The following is a 20638-nucleotide window of genomic DNA, read 5'->3' as shown; positions in this document are numbered from 1 at the left end:
GAGTGGGAGTGCTGTTGTTGGGAGTGGGAGTGCTGTTGCTGTGAGTGGGAGTGCTGGTGCTGGGAGTGCTGGTGCTAGGAGTGTGAGTGCTGGTGCTAGGAGTGTGAGTGCTGGTGCTAGGAGTGGGAGTGCTGGTGCTAGGAGTGGGAGTGCTGGTGCTAGGAGTGGGAGTGCTGGTGCTGGGAGTGCTGCTGGTGGCGCAGTTGCTGATGGGGTGTCTGGTGGTGGCGTGCTTGCTGGTGGCCAGCTTTTGGAGGCTCTTCCATTGGAAGAAGGAGAGTCCAGTCAGCACCAGCCAAGCTCTGACCCTAAACCTGCTCGGAAGAAACGTGTGGAGAAGCCACGTAATCCTCGCTTCAATGACCAGGAAAATAGGGCTCTTGTCACTGGCATTCTGGAGCACTATGACAGTCTCTATGGACATTTAGTAGGTAAGTGTACCTTTACATTTATTATTCAAATACATGTGATCCTAGGTCATCTGAGTTTTGTTCATATGCAAATATGGGTACACAATATCTTTCTATGTTCATTAGTGTGGAAACACAGCTTTTTATCATGCCTTACAAGGACAAATAAACACAGGCGGTCAATTTGCCAGAACTGCATACAATATGAATGCAACCTTGCTTACATGTATAGGTTTAGTAGTGAATGCTCATGTGCTTCACATATTACACATAAAACAGCATGTTTGCTATCTCTTGGAACAGCTAGCAGTGTAGGAAACTGGTGCTTATATTATTATTAATTTACCTCATATCTTTTATATGTTTTTCAAGGGCGGACAAGTGCAGCAAGCAAAAAAGAAATGTGGGACACAATAGTCATTGGTGTCAATGCCTGTGGGAATAGTGTCAGGGACAAGTATCATTGTCGGAAAAGATTTGATGATATTAGGTCCAAATTGAAAAAGAAAATACAAGACCAACGCGTGCATGCTACTGGCACTGGAGGTGGGCCCACACCACAACGTCTCATATTGACTCCATTGGAGGAGCTGCTTCGGCCAAAATTACTTACCGTCGTCGTGGAAGGCTTGGCTGGTGACCGTGACATTGGAATTTATCCGTCACAATTTCCAGCAGGTGATAAATATTACTGTACTAGGCGTGTCGTTGCTTACAGTTATTTTGCATATTTACACTGCTTTTTATACTGTCTTCACAATATAAGCATACCTGCATCTATATATGTATATGTCTGATTCTGTATATATATATCTCAAAATAGACATATATGTAGTAGTCCTACTAAAAGCAGTAACTAATATAGCACGTGCCATTGCGTGCTCATTTACATGTGAATTCCCAAAATGCATAGCTGCAGTGGAAGCAATTGATGGTGGGCGAAGATGGGGAACAACAGGGTAGTACACATGTGTAACACATGTTCATGAGAAATTATTAGTAGCTACAGGTACAGAACAGAAATATGTATCATATTATTGTGTATTTTATTGATTTTACTCCGACAAACATGACATTACTGCCTATTTTAAGCATGCATCAAAGAAATTGCATGTAACGGCCTACAAACATCACTGGCACTAACACATCTATAGTTGCTTATGAAAAGGTCCATTTTTGCTTTATGTCATATACAGACAGCATAATGAGGCACACGTATCATATGTTATGTCATTGTTTTCATAACTTAAACACTGCAGATGACTACTTAGCTCATCTACCATTGTGTTAAAGCAGCTGCAATTAATATCTCATCACAGCATACACTTCAACAGAGGGGGTGGGGTTCAGCACACACACTAATTACAGCCTCATTTCACGGTCAACTTAGTTCACACCATTTTCACCTGTTTCAAGTAATTGAAAGGTGTGGCTGATTAGGCTTTTTGGGGAAGGGAATACCGTTCTTACAACCTGAATAGCACAACTGAAGTTAATCACACTCATTTGAAAGCTTAACTCTAGCTACTAAATGCCCCAACAACTCATTACTTATCAAAGCGTACGTCACACATTAGTTCACTCATATCTATAGTTGAACTACTATGAAAGACACATTATCACACACTGCATGTATTGTCTTGTTGAGTCACAGCCACATTCAGGTGTGCCACATCTTCGATTAATGTACCACACATATCCTCTACCAAAAACAACACTTTTTGCAATATGACCACCTTCATGATAACCATTGTGAATGGTCATCTCATGATAGTTATGTACATTATGATACTGATATCACTACACAACATATGATTTTTATGTACTAATTTAATCTATTTATCCTCACGCATTACTGCAGAAACATAGTATGTTGTATGTTAGGGAACTCAAAACTTCTAAGTACACAGGCATGTACAGTGTTATTACAACTATTTATGTTCACTTTCACACACATTTTCGGTTAAGGAACTGATGTTGTTAGTTAATCATAAATACAGAACATACAATAAGTGTTTGTTCAATATTTACACATGTAAATGTAAAACTTATGTTATTGTTATATATAGTTGCCCCTGGAGGACATGTGTCACCTGAGATGGAACAAGTGTCTTCACCTGGGTCAGCCTGCTCAACACAACTAGAAGGTGAGTGTATCATTTGCTGGCCATATAATATGTGCTCTTCTATATGTTATGTTGTCATGTTCATTATTTGTTTTGCACATCTTCTTTAAATAGGATTACTTAGTGTCAGTGCAAATTAAGTGTAAGGCAACATGTATTGTGTTAGTGATGTGAACTATCATGTAGGACTTCTGAGTTTAGAGCAACTTTTCATTCATTCATATTTCATACTGAGTCCAAACATTATTCGTAAGTCAAGGTAGTTTTTAATGTGAGGTTATAAAACGTATGCTAACATGTTAGGTGTTACTTAGGACACAGTACAATTACATAGTAACACAGCATACATTAACATGCCATTTAATAATGTGTACATTTCTTTTTAGAACATCATGGTGATGAGGATGATGAGTATGATGAGGATGACGCCGCAGAAGAGACTGAAATACAATCATGTGACCATGAAGAGGTGCCAATAGAAACTGTTGTACCGCCAAATCGTCCATCAACTTCCACATACGATGCAATTGTAGCTTCAGAGGGAAAAATAGTGGACGCAGAAAATCGTCGCCATTCAGACATGATGACAGTGCTGGAAAGGATGATTGGACTGCAGGAAGAAACAGTATCACAATTGGCACATCTCCACAGAGTCTTCATTGAAGTGCCTAAACAGTTGCAAAAAATCAACACCTCATTCGAAGCATTAGTTGTTCAGCAAACCCAAGCTAATTACTTGAGAATGACTAATGTACCCCAATTCAACACCTCACAGGCTGGATCATTATATGCTGGCAACTTCTCACCACATTCATCTGATCTTCAGTCACCAGGTCCCAATGTTACCGGTCAAGTAGCACACATTGGTGTGCATGTTCCTGACGACATCCTACCGCTGCCATCTGTACTACATCAGCAGCTGACACCTACAAAGGAGGCCACAAAAACAAAACACAAGCAGTTACTACTGACCAGTTTTTGGTCAAAAACAAAAAAAGACTCACATGAAACAGACCGACCATCACTTGTGCAGTGTCTACCAACTTGCTCACATGTGTCAGTGGGCACAAGCTCTGTCGGTGAGTCACTTGCCACAAGCCCTGTCCGTGAACAGTCAGTACCCACAAGCCCTGTAGGTGAGTCACTGCCCAAAAGCCCTGTAGGTGAATCGCTGCCCAAAAGCCCTGTAGGTGAATCGCTGCCCAAAAGCCCTGTAGGTGAATCACTGCCCAAAAGCCCTGTAGGTGAGTCACTGGCCACAAGCCCTGCCCGTGAAGTGCCAGAGGCCACTCAAAGTGGCTCTGTTGTGCCTAAAGTTGGTGGCAAAAGAAAAAGGAAAATTCAAGAGACAACAAGCAGGCCTGTTACTCGCTCGCAAAAGGAACAAAAAAAATAAATGTTATAATTCAGAAAATATGTCTTTGGCCTTGTTTTGTTGACTTCAGATTATCTAATTACTATTGTATGTATGCTGAAGACTGTGTTGTTTCCAAACTTTCAACTATGTTCTTGTACACGTGAAGTTTTGGAAATGTTAACACTCATAATTAATTGTGTTATAAATATTTATGTTTTAATCGTCTGTTCAGTAATGGTCCACCAGGAGCCAGTTGCTAAGTTTAGAGAAGCTGCCATTGACTTTGCAGCAAAACATTGCATTTGGGTGTGTTAATTGATGTAAGAATTGCATATGCATATTAGTCACATGCAATTATAAAAACACCTAAGTAAGTGCAAACATCTTTCTTGTACGTGTACAGCAGGATTATGTGTAAATTATTACTTACCTTTGCCTTGCTTGGCCATTGTAATTTTGTCCTTTAATCATTTGTGTGTTCGTTTCAATAACATCTCAGAATGTATAATAATATATATACACACACACACACTGAGTGTGTGTGTGTGTGTGTGTGTGTGTGTGTGTGTGTGTGTGTGTGTGTGTGTGTGTGTGTGTGTGTGTGTGTGTGTGTGTGTGTGTGTGTGTGTGTGTGTGTGTGTGTGTGTGTGTGTGTGTATATATATATATATATATTTATATGTGTATATATATATATATATATAGTACTATATAAACTGGTATACATGTATTTTACAAACTAATACACTTCATGCTTCCTTGTGAAAACACTATTTTAATAATACAGGCCTAATGTTTGAGAAATATCCTAAGTATGAGACTCTAACAGTATTGTGCTTAAACAAATGTTTATTACTTAATTCAATCATGTTTCTCACCATTTAAATAGGTTTCATACAAGGTATACTTAATGCCATCAATGTTGTGTGTACTCCTGCAATATTAAAAAAAATAAAATATAATATATAAATATATATATATTTTTATAAGAGAGATATATTTATATATATATATATATATATATACACACGTATTTAAACTCATGCAGACAGGGAGTTAACCAGACTTTCACATACACACAGAAATGTAAGCGGGGAAAAAACATTTCTTTTTGCAGGTGTGTCTTTTTACTGATATGCCTGGCTAAGAAATATTTTCACACAGTGGTCTTTGTTAGTTTTCAAAAAAACACTATGTGAACGCATTCAAAGTCTAGGGATGTTTTTCACAAACGAGATAAAAGAAGGAGAAATGTTTCTCCCACAGTCCCATATCACGAACCACAACTGTTAACCCAATTAGACAAACAAATCCAATTGGCGTTTGAAATAAGGAGTCAAAGTAGTTAGTTTTGTTGACCTTGACAAGGAAAAACAGGAGTTTGTTAGCCATTCAGCACATTCATTTTGATGAGCAAATAACACAGACCTGCACACAGCTTTTGTGCTACTCAGACATGGCTGATGAATTCGTTAACAATATTAATCCCCTTTTAGGGTATAAGTACATGATCTGTGAAGCCATCTTGAACAGTCGCGGACAGAAAGCAAGCACACGCCAAATCGATGATTTCATTCGAGCAAAATATCCTTATTACCAAGACCGTAAGCATGCACGGAATTTTAATTCCTCAATAAGATTCACTTTATCAAGTAATGACTTTTTTGAACGTGACCAGGATAAGCTACAACACACCTATGGTTTCTGGAAGATTGCCCCGGAAAAACAATTTCTCCTGAAAGACGGCACTTATATTGTCGTGAAAGGCATATTTATTCCTAATGGCAATAGCAATGTATCCGCTACTACTGATCCGTTTGAATCGATACGTGCTGCAATATCTGCAGCCTCCATTCCTGAAACCCACATTGTACAAGAACAAAAGTACTATGATTATGTACCAAGCCTTTCAGCTGAAAATGCATTGGAATGGGAACCCGAAGAAATGAACCTACCTCCCGACCAATTATTTGAAGAAAGCAGTGGCGATTCCTATGAGCGCATCCTGGAGGAGATATGTGTCATACTGGATTCAGCGGTTGGGTTAAGCGTGGATGAAAATGCCTTGCATTTCTGGAGCGACCAGTTGCAGCCAGGCGAAGAGTTAATTCTAGAAGAATGGTAAATATAACAATCGTTATGCGTTGACTCTGCGTTTAAATTTTTTTTTTTTTTGTAACCACCATTTTCACTTTCAATGCGTGGATACAGCGTAACATTGCAGACTGCATAACATGTAGCGATCACAAACAAATTGTTTCCTAATACAATATAGTAGAACCTGAAAGAGTAGTACACATTGCTGACGGAATAAATATACGTACTTTCCTATCCCTTTAAACATATTAGCAACATTTTTCCATTACTCTAACACATACCTGTTTTGTTATCATGCAACATCTACAACATTGAAAACCGGGTCCACCACGTATGACGTGGGACCCTTGTCATGGGCCAAGGCGTCCTTAAAAAGGATTACTGATGTAAGTCCCGCCCCCAAGCGACGTGCGCGCCTCAAAGCCTATTGGCTGTCATGTTTTGTTATAGTAACGGTAACTGCAGTGTGTGATGCGTGCGGCTCAGTGTTTGTAGGCGTACCCTGGGCGTTAGCCGAATGTTAATTGAGTGGGAGGAGTGTTAGCGTGCGTTTCACGCTGGCTTAACATGACGTCACACGTATTGCATTTGCGCATTGTGTTATCGGCCGTGCTTTCTGTTCAAACACGTCTGTTTAAAAAGAATACAGATGTACTCGTTTAGAACGAATGTAGTTTCGTCTTCATTGTATTTGAAATAAAGATGTTATGTTTACTGGTATTTTCAACATGTATTGAACGCACAACGTACGCTTTGTTTTGCGCATGCGCTAACAGTTAGTGGAGCCAAGCGTGAAGTGCGTGCGCACACAAAGATGTGCGCGCACATCTTTCAGTATACAGGCAACGTTCACTTCTTATACATAGTTATGCCTGCTACAAATTTAAAGAAACATTACATACTGATGAACAGTTTTACTTCTAACATATAAGTGAGTGACGTGTGTATCTACACAATCATATAGAGCTGCGTAACGCGTTGTCACGGATGCATATCTAGTAAGGTGCCATCTTTGACCATCATGTGTTTGCTGTATTTCAGAGATGTCGGGGAAGATACAATCGGATCAATGTATGATTTCAGAAGAGTCTACCTTTATATGAGATGATTGTGAGGAGGAGCCACCGACTACTATACTACATATGGAACTAATTTTATATTGCTTGCAGCGCTTATTAACAAAAAAGTAAAAATGTGATACCCTTATGCCTATATTGCATAAGCACTTAATTAACATAATGATGTTGCAAAAGAGTGCCTCATGAATTTTTATTGAGTGTTCTTTAATGACTACTAACATTTTATGACATGGTGTGTTTTATATATAACAACCATTCCCACTCTGCTAACACATTTGTGTATTCTAATATGTAATGGAACGTATGACTGTCGAAACTATGTAACAATAATAATAATAATATGAGCATGTTCATGTATAGGGCTGCTAGTTGTACGCAGCGATTTACAGACACATGTTTCAGCCTGAGGTCCCTGGCCCGTGGAACATACAAATGTTTTTTTGCCGCATGAGGCACAGGGAGATAAAGTGACTTGGCCAAGGTCACAAGGAGCCCACACCGGGAATTGAACCAGACTCCCCTGCTTCAAACTATCAGTGCCAGTGTGTGTCTTTACTCAGTGAGCCACTCCTTCTCCCAATGTAAAGGACACTTACAACCAAGTAGCCATTTATTTTTAAAATCTCTTGTTACATGGGTATGTAGATAAAATGGTTTGGGACTGTAGCAAATAATGTTACTGGCCAGATGTTATGGTCCCCTCCAATGCATGATGTTCTGAATATGACATCACCATCATGTTATGAAGTACGTTTCTGTGTATATTTCATTAACCTAACTAACTATAGTTTACTGTGTTTATTAATCGTTTAGAAATACATAGTATAGTCAATATGATGATATAAGCTACCATAATAAAGCTGGTGTTATCATTTGTCGGTGTTATACATGGATCCTACACCAATTGATACACACACAAACAGTTGTCTTAAAAAGTGTGTCTATGCTAGTGATGAATGTGCTCCCGTAAGTAAACAAATAAGTACAGTTATCCCCTTTTCTCCAAACACCTCTATATTACATTAATGGAAATTATAAGGAAACATACATAAAATGTGATGAAATGTGAGTAATCATTTTGTAATACAATGCACATGAAACCTCAAGAGTAGCTAAATGCATATACATGATACAGAAAGTACATATATGTAACATTTGTGTTTAAACCAATATGTTGGGTTTTTAGTTCCAATAATTATAGGAAGATTGAGGTAGCCACATCTTATGAGAGATGTCAGCAAATATACATACCATGATCAGTCATACTGCAAATATACCTATAATGCAAAGGAACAATATATAAATTGCAAACATTGACATGCCATCTTCAGTACCGTAAAGAACACATCAAAGTGTGTATTTGGTGTTAAATGTGCAACACCATGTATATTTAATGACATTCAAAATGTAAATCAGCCTGGTGTACACATCATCTGGATGTACATGTTACACTGCACCAATAACATTGTATGTAAGCATACTAGAAGCATGAATGATTATGGGCATAATATGTGTTTTGTCTTAGCATAAGGAATAACACAATGCTAAAATATTATTGCTTTGTTACCCAAGTTGTATTCACATACACACAACTAAAGTACAATTGAAGAGGGATTATATAACCTGTGCAACAATAACATACCGGTGCCACATCCCTTTGTGCACACAGCAGAGAAAAGAAAGGTGTGCAACCCATATTCATCTGTGTCCTAACAGAAGGTTATATAAAGAAACATTATTGTTAATATAACATAATTAAACTATAAAAGTAGTACTAGGAACATATGAGTTTGTACTTACAAGAAAAAAATGAATTGATGAGATTCTGTCGTGTCTGGCCACCACTGGCTGTTTGTTCATTTTCAGCAGCTACATGGGTGGGATGCTCGTCTACCAAAGCCTCAGCTAGGTCTGACTGTACATTGTGCCTGAGTGCAACATTGTGCAAAATGCAACAGGCAAGGATAATATCAGACACTTTTTGAGGCTTGTATAGAAGAGCCCCACCAGTTCTGTCCAGACACCTAAACCTGGTCTTGAGTAGGCCAAATGTCCTCTCTATAACAGATCTTGTAGATATATGGGCTGCATTGTACCTCTCCTCTGCTTCAGTTTGAGGGTTTAGCACCGGAGTCAAGAGCCCCGGCCTAATTCCGTATCCTGAGTCACCTATAATGAATGGAGCACACATAAGCTGACATTAGTGATCAAATTGTACAATGCCAACATTCCTAAATCAAAATGTGTTTTGTGTTAGAACATGTAAATGTGTACTCACCCAGCAGCCAACCAGGTTCAAAATGACCCTCTTCGAACGCATGGAAGACTGAAGAGTTCCTCAGGATAGAGGAATCGTGACTGGAACCAGGGAACTTGGGTACCACATGCATTATCCTCATCGTGGCATCACATACCACCTGTACATTGAGTGAATGGTAGTGCTTACGATTGCGGTACACATGCTCACTCTGACTAGGTGCAATCAAAGCAACATGTGTGCAATCGATTGCACCCAGCACAGATGGTATCCCTGCTATATTATAAAAGCCAGTCCTGACTTCCAGCCACTCTGTTGCCTCTGTAGGAAAATGAATATAATTCCTAGCGCGTCTATTGAGTGCATAGAGAAACTGGGACAAGGCCCGTGAGAATGTAGATTGCGAGACCCCGCCCACTATGCCCACAGTTGTCTGGTATGACGCGGAAGCAAGATAATGTAATGAGCACAGCATTTTAACAAGCCCAGGGACTGCACGACCTCTGGCTGTGAAAAAATCTAAATCCCCCCTTATCTCCTCATAAAGAGATAAGATTGCTGCTGAACTCAAACGATAGCGACTTACTATCTCCTCCTCACTCATCCCATCTAACAGAGTTCTCTCCCTGTACAGACGCGGACGAGGCACAACTTGTCTCCTCTGTCTTCTCCTCTGATCTCCTGTCCCTCTACCTGTCCCTCGGCCCGTCCCTCTCCCTGTCCCTGTCGTATCCGCGTCACTGTCACTGTCCCTCGGTGTGTCCCTACCTTGCCCTATATCATTCTCTTGATCAGCAAGCATGTCATAGAAAAGAATGTTCCTTCGTCTCCTAAACATTCGCAACATTTTGAAATGAGTAGCTGTGAATGAGCAGGTAATGTGTGTCCTTTAAATAGGTATGTGATGATGTCAGGTGACATAGTAAAATGCAAGGTGTTACATTAACATAATAAAGTACTTCTGTGGCAAGCTGTGTGCACTTGTTGTTCTAAGTATTTGTTGTGTGTATTCTGCAGGGAATGATGATATTTGGCAATGATGTGACGTGAAGCTTTGTACAAAGATTGCTTGCAAATAAATAGTTGCATGTGCAATGCATGTAACACTTGTGAACGCAAGAGTCAGTCATGTAATGAGACAAAAAGGCTGAGATTGACGTGGGAAAAGTTTTGTGTAACATGTGTAATTAGCCATGTTATTGTCACATGTTGCCAACAATGAATAGTCGTGTGCATATGCATGCATTTCTGTAAGGAGGATAGTTGCTATAGAATGAGTTTACAAGGTGTCCCAATGATGAATTACTGTACATGTGTGTATAAGTTAGGTTGAAGTGCTTGTAATGCAACGGTTACAATGTAAACATGCAATGTGATTGAGCGTCCAATAAGTGACGTCATGAAAATAGGGAGGACCCAAACGTAGATGTAAACATGAGAATTTAGATGTACATGAAGGTTTAAAGATGCGTGACACATTACAAGCATTGTGTAATGTAAAGGAACATGAATATACGGTGTATGTGTGACATGTGTGACATGTGTGACATCATGTAAATAATTGTCGCTGAGTTGAGTAAAATGTGTGATATGATGTGAGGTTCTCCTTTAAGAGTGTAGTATAGTATTTTCCCTTGCCACATCATCACATGATGAGTAATGTGACCCGCAAATGCTGAAAACATGTAAAAGTCGAATGTTATGCAAATAAGACACATCAGCTGTGACACAATGCAGGGAATGCCCCCACACTGTAATGCAAATCCCCCTTGTATTGTGAGCAATGAAACGTAAACAGTACTATACTGTTATACGTCCCCGCTCCATTGACTTCCATTGATGTACAGAAGATTTTTTTTTTCTAAGTGCCGTTCCGGCAGCCTTAGCGATCGTTCTCCCGTCCAAAATGCCAACTTTAGTTGGCGGGAGAAATCGGCCATAACATCTCAATTTCGTAGTGCCGATCAGCCCCGATAAGCTGTTTTTTTTTGTTGAATCCAGCCGATTTAAAAAAGTGGCGATCAGTGTCGAAAACAGGCTTATCGGCAGGCGACTGGCCATAACCAAATTATCGGCTCCGAAACCTGGCGATATGAAGCACTTATCGGCGCTTACTGAATCTCAAACCCAATTTTGGCTATAAAATGGCCATATTTCCCTTATCAACGCTTACTGCATGAGGCCCTAAGTGTCTATTTCCATATAATATTGTTTGGAATCTGCTCTTTTAGCAGTCAGTCATCTTGTGCACTTTAAAGTTATGAGCGGCACCTTAGAAGCTTATTGTGGGTTAATTATAATCACCTGGTTAATGATTGTTGAAGTAATGGACTGGCTGTATAAAAGGGCAGGACTTTTACCCATGAATCATCAGCCCTTTGAGAAAGTCGCCGACTGGTGACGAAACGCGTCAGGGAAACTGAGAGCGCGATTACGTCACGAAGACACTGCGCACGCGCCTGAGGCCATACCCAGCGCGGGAAGAACACAGCGGCCATTTCGGAAGTGGAGAGCTGAATTTGGGCAGCAGATAAACGGTGTAACGGCGTCCCTGGTATCCGTTTGGCGGCTATCCTGATCAGCGGTCGGGAAGTGACTTTGCCCAGCAGAACCGGATGGTGGTGATATTATTCACAAACTGCCTTTTATATTTTTATATCTTGTGAGTTTGATTCCCCCCCCCCCCCCGTTCCTTCCCTTATTTTAAAATAAACATACAGTGTTATGCTATGGGGCGTGCGCTCTCTCTCTTTTTCTGTTTGTAGGTATCCGTGGAGGTGGTTTATCCCATTTGAGAGCAGCTGAAGACCCCCTTGTACACATCTATACCTACTTATATGGACTGACTATTGAAGGACTGGTTGGACTTTAATTTTTTTCATGTTTTCATTTTTTAGCACTTTTTGTATTTTTTGTAATATTTTTCACATTTATTATATATTCTTATGGTGTTGTGTTATGTAGAATAGAATTTCCTGTATCACGTTTAGGTATAAATTATCTATTATTGCACATTTGAAGTTTAGGTACACTTTAAGAATCATATGCACTTTATTTATATAGCAATCACTACAGTTGACTCACTTATAGTTCACCCTAGTACTACTCTGGCGCCACACTTTTTTGTTCTTTTATATATATATATATATATATATATATATATATATAAATATATATATATATATATATATATATATATATATATATTCTTTATATTTATAGGTGGCAGTGTTGAAGTTTTTCAGATATCATAATCTAGGAGTGATCCTTTCATGTCAATGACATAATACCTGATATCATTTTCTCTTTATGACAGTGATATTACCTTGTTTGTATTCTTTCCTTCCTTTCATTCCCCCTCCTTTCCCTTTTTACCTTCCCCCTTTTTTCCTCTTGTTATTGCCATTCCCATGTCTTTCTCATTTTTGAAACTATGGACCTGTAGATCCTTTGTGGCTGCTAATAGTAGTTTTCAGAACTTAAATATCGTCAGAGTTCAAATTATTTTAATTTTTCTGGTTTCATTTTAGGCAGTTCTAAAAATGTATTGCTGTTTTTTTGTTTCACGGACCTCCTGGACCTGCTGCATGGACCCCAGGTTAATAACCCCTGATCTAGTTGAATTAAACATTGCTACATCTATTATTTTTCTTATTATGCCTGTGTCAAGGAAGAGGCAGAATCGCTAAACCTACTAAAATAAGTGTTTTGTTCAAGAGTTTTAAAAAAACACAACAATCATAGTTGGAAAAATATATGCTTTTATTTACTCATTAGCTATTGTAAAACAAGTCCAATTAAGATGGACCATACAATTCCACATTAACCCTCTGCAATAGCCAGCACCATATTTTTAGGCATTTTATATTTCTATCATAGAACATGGATAAGAAGAGTGACTCACTCTGAATGCTTATTTGAATGTCACTACCCAGAATCCCTTGCTTGAGTGGAAGCATTGTTTGCTTAGCGATAATGGGGAAAAATAGGGATGCCGATCTGCTTGAGACCTGCACATTTACCCTCATGTGATATTTTTATGTGCTATCTTAGAATACACATTCTATTACCCTTGCAATTCGTTTTTCCTCTTCCATAATATATGTTTTATTGCTAAAACTATTTTTAAATTTCTGTAAATGTTGAATAAATACATATTAAAACAGAAATGTATCTTTTGTGTGGTAGCACACTAATTAGTTCTGTAATCCCCAATTTGTTTGTCAAGCAAGTCTTTCTGTCTTCTATGATAAGGAAAAATAATTATAAAAAACATCACTCTAAACAAATTACATCCCTGTAATAATTGTTAAAGTATTTTGTTTTCTATAAGCAGAGATCCCTAGAAAATCCCTTAGCTTTGAAATAATTTTTAAGGCTTAGCATGCTCCATCAGTTACTGTTTAGAATATATTTTGAAACTCCAAACACTGCTCTCAATTATGCTTGTTTTGAAGAAAGAAACAGAATCTATGCATAGGCAAATGTTTCATGTACGTGATACACAGGCTCGTTTTTACAAAAATTCAATGGATCCCAGACCACGTCATAACACTCAATGACCTGGAGTTGTTCAAACTCTATTAGGCCAAAAATACGGTTTTATATCAAACAATGTGGTATTTTTAAGGTGCAAATTTGGAGACCAGCCCGAAAAGGACTAAATACCCTAAATGTGATCATTTTGACAAAAATACAAAAATATTGAACAAAATATATGTTTAAAAATACATTACCATAAAAAATGTACATGTAAAAAGAAATGCAATTATCACAAAAACGTATTTATTGTGGTGGCCACCGAACTTTGGATTTTTTTTTAATGACTTTTTATTTGCTTGGGAATCTACACTTTTTGGAATTGGTTCTGGGGTGCTACTGGCCCTGAAGATGGCAGCCTTCAGCCAATGTGGCTACTGTATCTAGGCTCCTATAGAGAGGGCCTAGGTAGCCACAGTGACAATCAATGGGTTTATGTTTAAAATGTTTTTGTAATATTTTTTTTAATTTATATTTTGTATGGTAATGTCTTGCTTTTTAAAAAAAAAAAATACTTTAATATGTGTGTTGTTTTGGTGGCCAAACACTCTATTATCCACATTTAGCAAATAGGGCAATTGGCCATTACTCAAAAAGGGGGGTTATGCTTGTTGGGGGTTGTAGGGCTAAGGGGCATGTTGAGTGTTGTTGCCTTAGCAGTTGGTAAAGCTTGGTAACCAACGGGTGTATGAAGTGTAGTTTAATTTTAATGTTAATTTTTTTAATGCCTGTGGTATACTTGGAAGCCAGAGGCATCAAAAGGGCTAATGTAATTTTTACCATAGGGTTATGTAATATTATTATTTCTAGGTTAGAAATTACATTACTCACCTCCAAGTGATCACAATGCTGTCGTTAATGTGTAATTATTGTTAAAAAAAAAATTTGCTTCCCGGAATTTCAATGAATTAAATCACAAAATTGCAGTGATATGATCCGGTCATTTCCCCCCCGGCGTGATTTAACTTAGTTTTAACAGAACTTGGCCAATGTGATGTGATTTGCATATGACAATGTAGTAAATGTCTATATGGGATGATACAGCAACCATTTAAGGTATTATACAGTCGTTTCATATATGTGGTATGTTAGGGAATCGGGAGGGAACAGGATCAGTGTAATTTAACGTTTATATAGCAGAAGAAATCAATTTGATTTTATATTCAAGCATGATTTAGAAATAAACAGTAGCCTTTCCACCAGACCCACACTGCACCATATGGGCTGCTAGCTATAACCAGGCTGTTTCAAAACCACCACCATTTATCATATCTTTGCCATTACCTGCATACTGTAGCTATACCCAATAAATGCACTATCTATTGTTGACCTGCAAATGACAATAGATCAATTAAAACATATACTGTGACTTCTCATATGTCCTGCTACTATGTTTATCAAGGAATAAGCAAGTTGGGGGGGGGGGGGTGGAATTGTATAGCAGTACATTTGAACCCTCCACCCTATTTCTCACTGGACCCCTAAATTGCTTGGCATAATGTCTATAATTGCTTAGCTATTTCTTGGGGATTTTTTTTGTTAATAGAACGTTTCACACCTTCAGACGAATGCATGTTTAATCTGCTTGTGCAATAGAGGATATGTTTTTCTTATGTGGCTTTAGGACCCAATGGACATTTAGATATAATGCATAATATTACACTATTAGCACATATGCACTAATAAATATTGATGACAGCTGAGAACTTTCAAATCATGAGCTTTTACATGCAGTAAATTGCATGCTTCCCTTTACACTGGTTCCCATTGCCGAAGGCAAACAATCTGTTGTATCTTTCTACCCTCTGAGGACCTAAGTTGTGCGGAAATGTGAAGTCTACTGATGCTACACCGCAAGGACTGTTTGTTCCATTATTATTTAAAACTTCATAAACTGTTTAGTGACACATACAAACGTTTGAGTTAATTTACATACAGCATGCATGTAAAAAAAACAACAATATTTCTTACAAATAATTTAATAACTAATACACATGGATAAAAACATTATGTTTTATTCTATTTTATTGAAATTGATTGTTTAGGTATCGTAAGCACTTATACATACACATCCCTCCATTTACTCAGCGGGAAGCTTTCCCTGCGGTTGAGAATTGCCATGATATGTTTACCTGGTAATCCCCAGTTTAGGGCAACCTTAAACATACCCAATCAATAAATAATTCCTCTCTGCTGAAAGTTGGGGATATGTATAAAAAATGTGCAATTTGTGCCAAACACAGGGCATCTGCGTCAATTGGCGACCACTGACCAGCGATATATGTACGACTCATTCCCAGATCTCTTCGGGGCAAAGGTTAACACTACCTAAACCTGCTAGATTTACAGTATTTGGCAAAAAAAGAGCACAACTGCACGAGTTATAGGCACAAATTTTGATACATTTCATTGTAACATTCTGCTGACTTTCTCTCCCCTAACGCCTCCTATAACCAGTCCCCAAAATGCCCATGGTGCAAGTGAAGCAAATTAGGACAAAGAACCTTGGTAAATCGACGCAGAGTCACGCAGTCACGCAGAGTCTAAATTATGCAAATTTGCACCAGATTTGTAGAAATGCTCCAGTTTGTAACACTTGATACATATCTCCTATTGTAACATTGCAGTTCTTACTGAAAAAAGATATACTGGGTATGTTAAAGTTAAACACTTTTTAATGATAACCTATGCACATATTTTTATATAACATTTATATTGATTCAGGCAAAGGTAAACAAAAACCTTCAATGCCACATTTTCCATTTTTGCTTCACAGGAGAAAAAATAAACGTTTCTGATGCCATAAATCACATCCCTCCATGGATCATTAATTTGTCTGTTTGAACCTGTTAAGCATATCCCTAGATAACTTTACATTACTGGAAGATATTCCATATTTTATTTAAATATGCAGAATTGCTTATCAAGTAGAAAGATTAGAGAAGGTTATGTACATTATTTACTTTAAATAATATCAGGGCTGCACATTGTGGTCATGTAATGTAGAATTGTAGGATATGCGTGTCAGACCTCTAATATGGTTTACAATTTTGACTTCATGAAGTATGGGTGTACAATAATGTTTCAACATTTTCTAACAAGAATTACCAAAAGACAGAAGTAGTGAACCAAACTTTTGTAAACACACTGGGCAAACCAGAGCATGAACAAAACATGGCTGTAACACATGCTCGTTAATTGGGATGGCCGTTATAATTTTGCCAATGTGCATGTGCAGTGTATTGGTTAACACATCTCTGCATAACGAACATCTCGTTAATACAGCTATCATAATGATGCTACGTTTCCCAACAAAAGTTTTTCCATACTGTATTATAAACTTTGGGGATACCCATAAAACTCAGGAAAACTAACGGATGTTACTGTACATATTTTACAGAGCATATGCGTTTCAACAAGCTTTTCTAATGAGACATACATGCATGCGCCTAAGGCATGACACGCATATGCGTGTAAACAACGAGCCAATGAGATATATGTTCAGTACACGCATGTGCATAAAATAAAAACAGTATGAAAAGAAGAGCAAGCCTAGCAAAAGTATTTATTAATAAATAATACATATAGAAATGTGATGACACATATGCGTTTCAACAAGGTTCCATTTAGGCATACTGTACACGCATGAGCGGAAAAAATATTTTACATTCGGAAGAAGCGACAATGTATTTTTGTATTACTTCTTTTCCCTTTATTATCCTGTATATGTGTCATCATATTTTTAATCTGTGTATGGCTAAGGAGCCTCAGAAAGGACTTCTTTGCCATGTACACTATACAGTATGAACTCGTAACGTTAATCTTCAAATTTCAATCACACACACACGCGCACACACACTTGCTGAACTGTACGGCAATAAAAGACAGGTTGAATTGCTATTAGATTTTTAAGACAACAACTCGCGATCGCCCACATGAGTTTCTCGACGGTATTGCAGCCCGCGCTAAAATGCAATTTTCTGCACCCGATAGAAACCCTAGTCAACCCGCGTCTAAGGCGGTTCGGTTGGAAAACATCACGCGCCATCACGCGCCATCACATGGGTATTCCGATGTATACACCGTGTGAAGTTTTCGAATAACGGCCGCTGCAGCTGTACCTATTTAACAGAGCTCTGTGGATCTACACCTAAGTATACTATTGCTTGTCTTTCTAGTATAGGCTTTGTAAATATATGCATTTATAGGTTTAATGCACTCGTGCATCTTATGGTGGGTAAAAGTATAGTAAGATTTATTTGGAGGTGGATGCTTATACAGTATGACCATTTAATCAAATCAAGTATGTTATGTTGAAGATGGTGTGCATAAAGGATGGTGTTTCAAGTAAGACAAAAGAAAAAGACTACTATTGGGAGATAGAGACTACAGTGACCATTCAGGTGAATCCAAATACTGTATATCAATGGGACCACCCTGTTACCTTTATGTCCAAGGTGAATTACTGTAGTTAGGCCATTCATACAGAATAAGCCAAGCACTGTGCACACATTGATGTTTAGTGTTGACTTGTTTTTGGCCCTACAACATGACCACCGTGCCACCTTCTTAATCTTCCTCTTTTGCCAGTAAAACACAGTACAAGATCTAGTAATACAAGCGGACTGCACAAACCTAAACATAAATAATGTAAAAATACTCCACGACTTCAAATGGAAAACGAGGGGAGTGGAGATACCAGCACCCCATAACAGGGCCTGTATCTCTGGAAGCAGGGGGTCCCCGAACCTGAAATCAACACGGTTCATTGCCACCCCATCCCAGTCAATTTTTTCCACCATCCCTGTCAATTTTGTTGGTGGCTATTTAAAAAAAAATGTTTTTATGTGGAGACACAGGGGGTGGGTGGGTTGTGTATTAGTGGGTGGGTAGGAAAGTACATATTGTAATGTAATGTAACATGCTACAGTATTGTGCCTTAACCCCTTCATTGCCTTAGCAGGCATTGCATTCCGCTAAGGTTATGTAGCTGCGTACATTTTTATTTTTATTTATTGTGTGCATGAGCAGGGCTCTCCTCAGCTGAACAAAGTTTATTTCAGCCTCGGGGACCCCCTACTTTCCGAGATACAGGCCCCATTATGAGGTTCCGGTATCCCTCTGCTTTGTTTAGATCCCACATGGATTTTAACATGGCGGGGATACCGGCACCCCATACCGGGGCCTGTAACTCGGAAAGTAGGAGGTCACCTTAGCAGCTACCTTATGATAAAAAATAATTTTTTATTTGGGGGTGGGGTGTTTGATATGAGTGTGTGGGAGCAGGGGGTCTCCTGAGGTGAACAAAGTTGATTTCAGCCTCGGGGACCCCCTACTTCCCCAGATACAGGCCCCGTTATTGGATGCCGGTATCCCTCTGCTTTGTTCAGATCCCATAGTCACGACTCACAGGATTTTAACATGGGGATACCGACTCCCCATAACGGGGCCTGTATCTCGGGAAGTAGGGGGTCCCCGGACCTGAAAGCCAGCTAAAAACTATTTGTTCAACTATACGACAAAATGCATACAAAGTTATGACTCATTGGTACAACACCCTTGAAAATATTGCTAAATATGTCCCATGTATCCCAAAGGTTGCAGTGAAGTTGCTTCCCTCCTACATATGTGGTGGTCCTTCCCCCGAGTGCAGGACCTTTGGAGACAGATAGGAACCTGGTTCAGATATTCCCCTAGATCTGTGGTTGTTTCTGTTGAACAAACCACTCAATGACTACTCAAGGGCGGAAAATAAATTAATAAGCCACATTATTACAGCAACAAGATGCGCCATAGCGAACCTTTGGAAACAGGACAAGCTACAGTACCGCCAATTCTTTTCATTAGAAACAAGGATTGGTTTATATGTATGATGAAAAATTTGACTAGTTTCCTGAACGACACATACCACAATTTACAGAATTCCAGGATTTGGCTGCCCTGGATAGTGTACGCAGGTAGTTCACATGTTGATCTGGGTTCCCTGAGCCTATAGTCCCATGAGATCAATCAATTATATGCAGTATCTCTGCTAGGGACTTTACAGGTGTCCCCCATGCACCCTCCCGTAGGCTACCTACTATGATTCTTTTTCTCTCACCTATCCAAGCCCAAGTGGTCTCCAGATTAGATAGAGAAACTGTCCCGCATCGACCACACACACTATTCATTATTAAAACTGTTTAAAATATCAAGTAATGCTGATTTACCCTCTCCCCACCCCCTCTCTCCACCCACTCACCCCCTCTAACCACCTTTTTATTTTATGTACCCCCCCCCCCCCCCCCACTCCCCCACAAAAAAGCACCCACCCTCTAATGTTGTATGCCTATATAACTCTGCTTGGAAAATCAATACAAAAATGTAAGTTGAAAAAAAAAAATATGATACTAGTAGTTAACCCCTTCATTGCCTTAGTGGCTAGCTTCCCTAGAGAAATTATATTTATATGGAATTAGGTATCATGTGCACATAACCTTCACCTGTTTTCCTAAACTGCTGAGCACTGGTACATTGAAATGCATTAACATGTTGTGCACTCTGTAGTAACTTAGAAAACAAACGTTTCGGTTTTGTTAATACCTTTGTTAGCAGAGATCAGCTTAAACTATGTAAATGGAAATATTAAATTAAAAAAACAGACAAATATGGTGGTCTTCAGAGTATGATGTTATTACAATGGCTCAAAACATGTGCTGTTATCATATAGTAAGCGCTAAATTATATTGTATAATAGTGTGATTGTATGTTAATAATGTCTTTATGTAGTAAAA

At 38.7% G+C, this 20638-nt stretch overlaps 1 long non-coding RNA gene across 2 annotated transcripts; it reads right to left on the bottom strand.

Annotated features, from left to right (window-relative positions):
- Positions 1-2606: 2606 nt before the first annotated feature.
- On the bottom strand, positions 2607-9161 carry LOC142475980 (uncharacterized). Of its 2 annotated transcripts, XR_012791241.1 has the most exons (6): positions 8870-9161; positions 8712-8778; positions 8321-8346; positions 5849-6003; positions 3343-3462; positions 2607-3146 (listed from the first exon to the last, which is right to left on the bottom strand). It is a non-coding gene; the product is annotated as an uncharacterized LOC142475980 (long non-coding RNA). The 2 variants fall into 2 exon arrangements; XR_012791235.1 differs by having other exon boundaries at positions 2607-3462.
- Between the last annotated feature and the right edge of the window lie 11477 nt (positions 9162-20638).

This window comes from Ascaphus truei, chromosome 2 (assembly GCF_040206685.1).
Source record: "Ascaphus truei isolate aAscTru1 chromosome 2, aAscTru1.hap1, whole genome shotgun sequence".
Classification (NCBI taxonomy): Eukaryota; Metazoa; Chordata; class Amphibia; order Anura; family Ascaphidae; genus Ascaphus; species Ascaphus truei.
The sequence above is the reverse complement of the archived record's forward strand: the minus strand, read 5'-3'. Positions and strand labels throughout refer to the sequence as shown.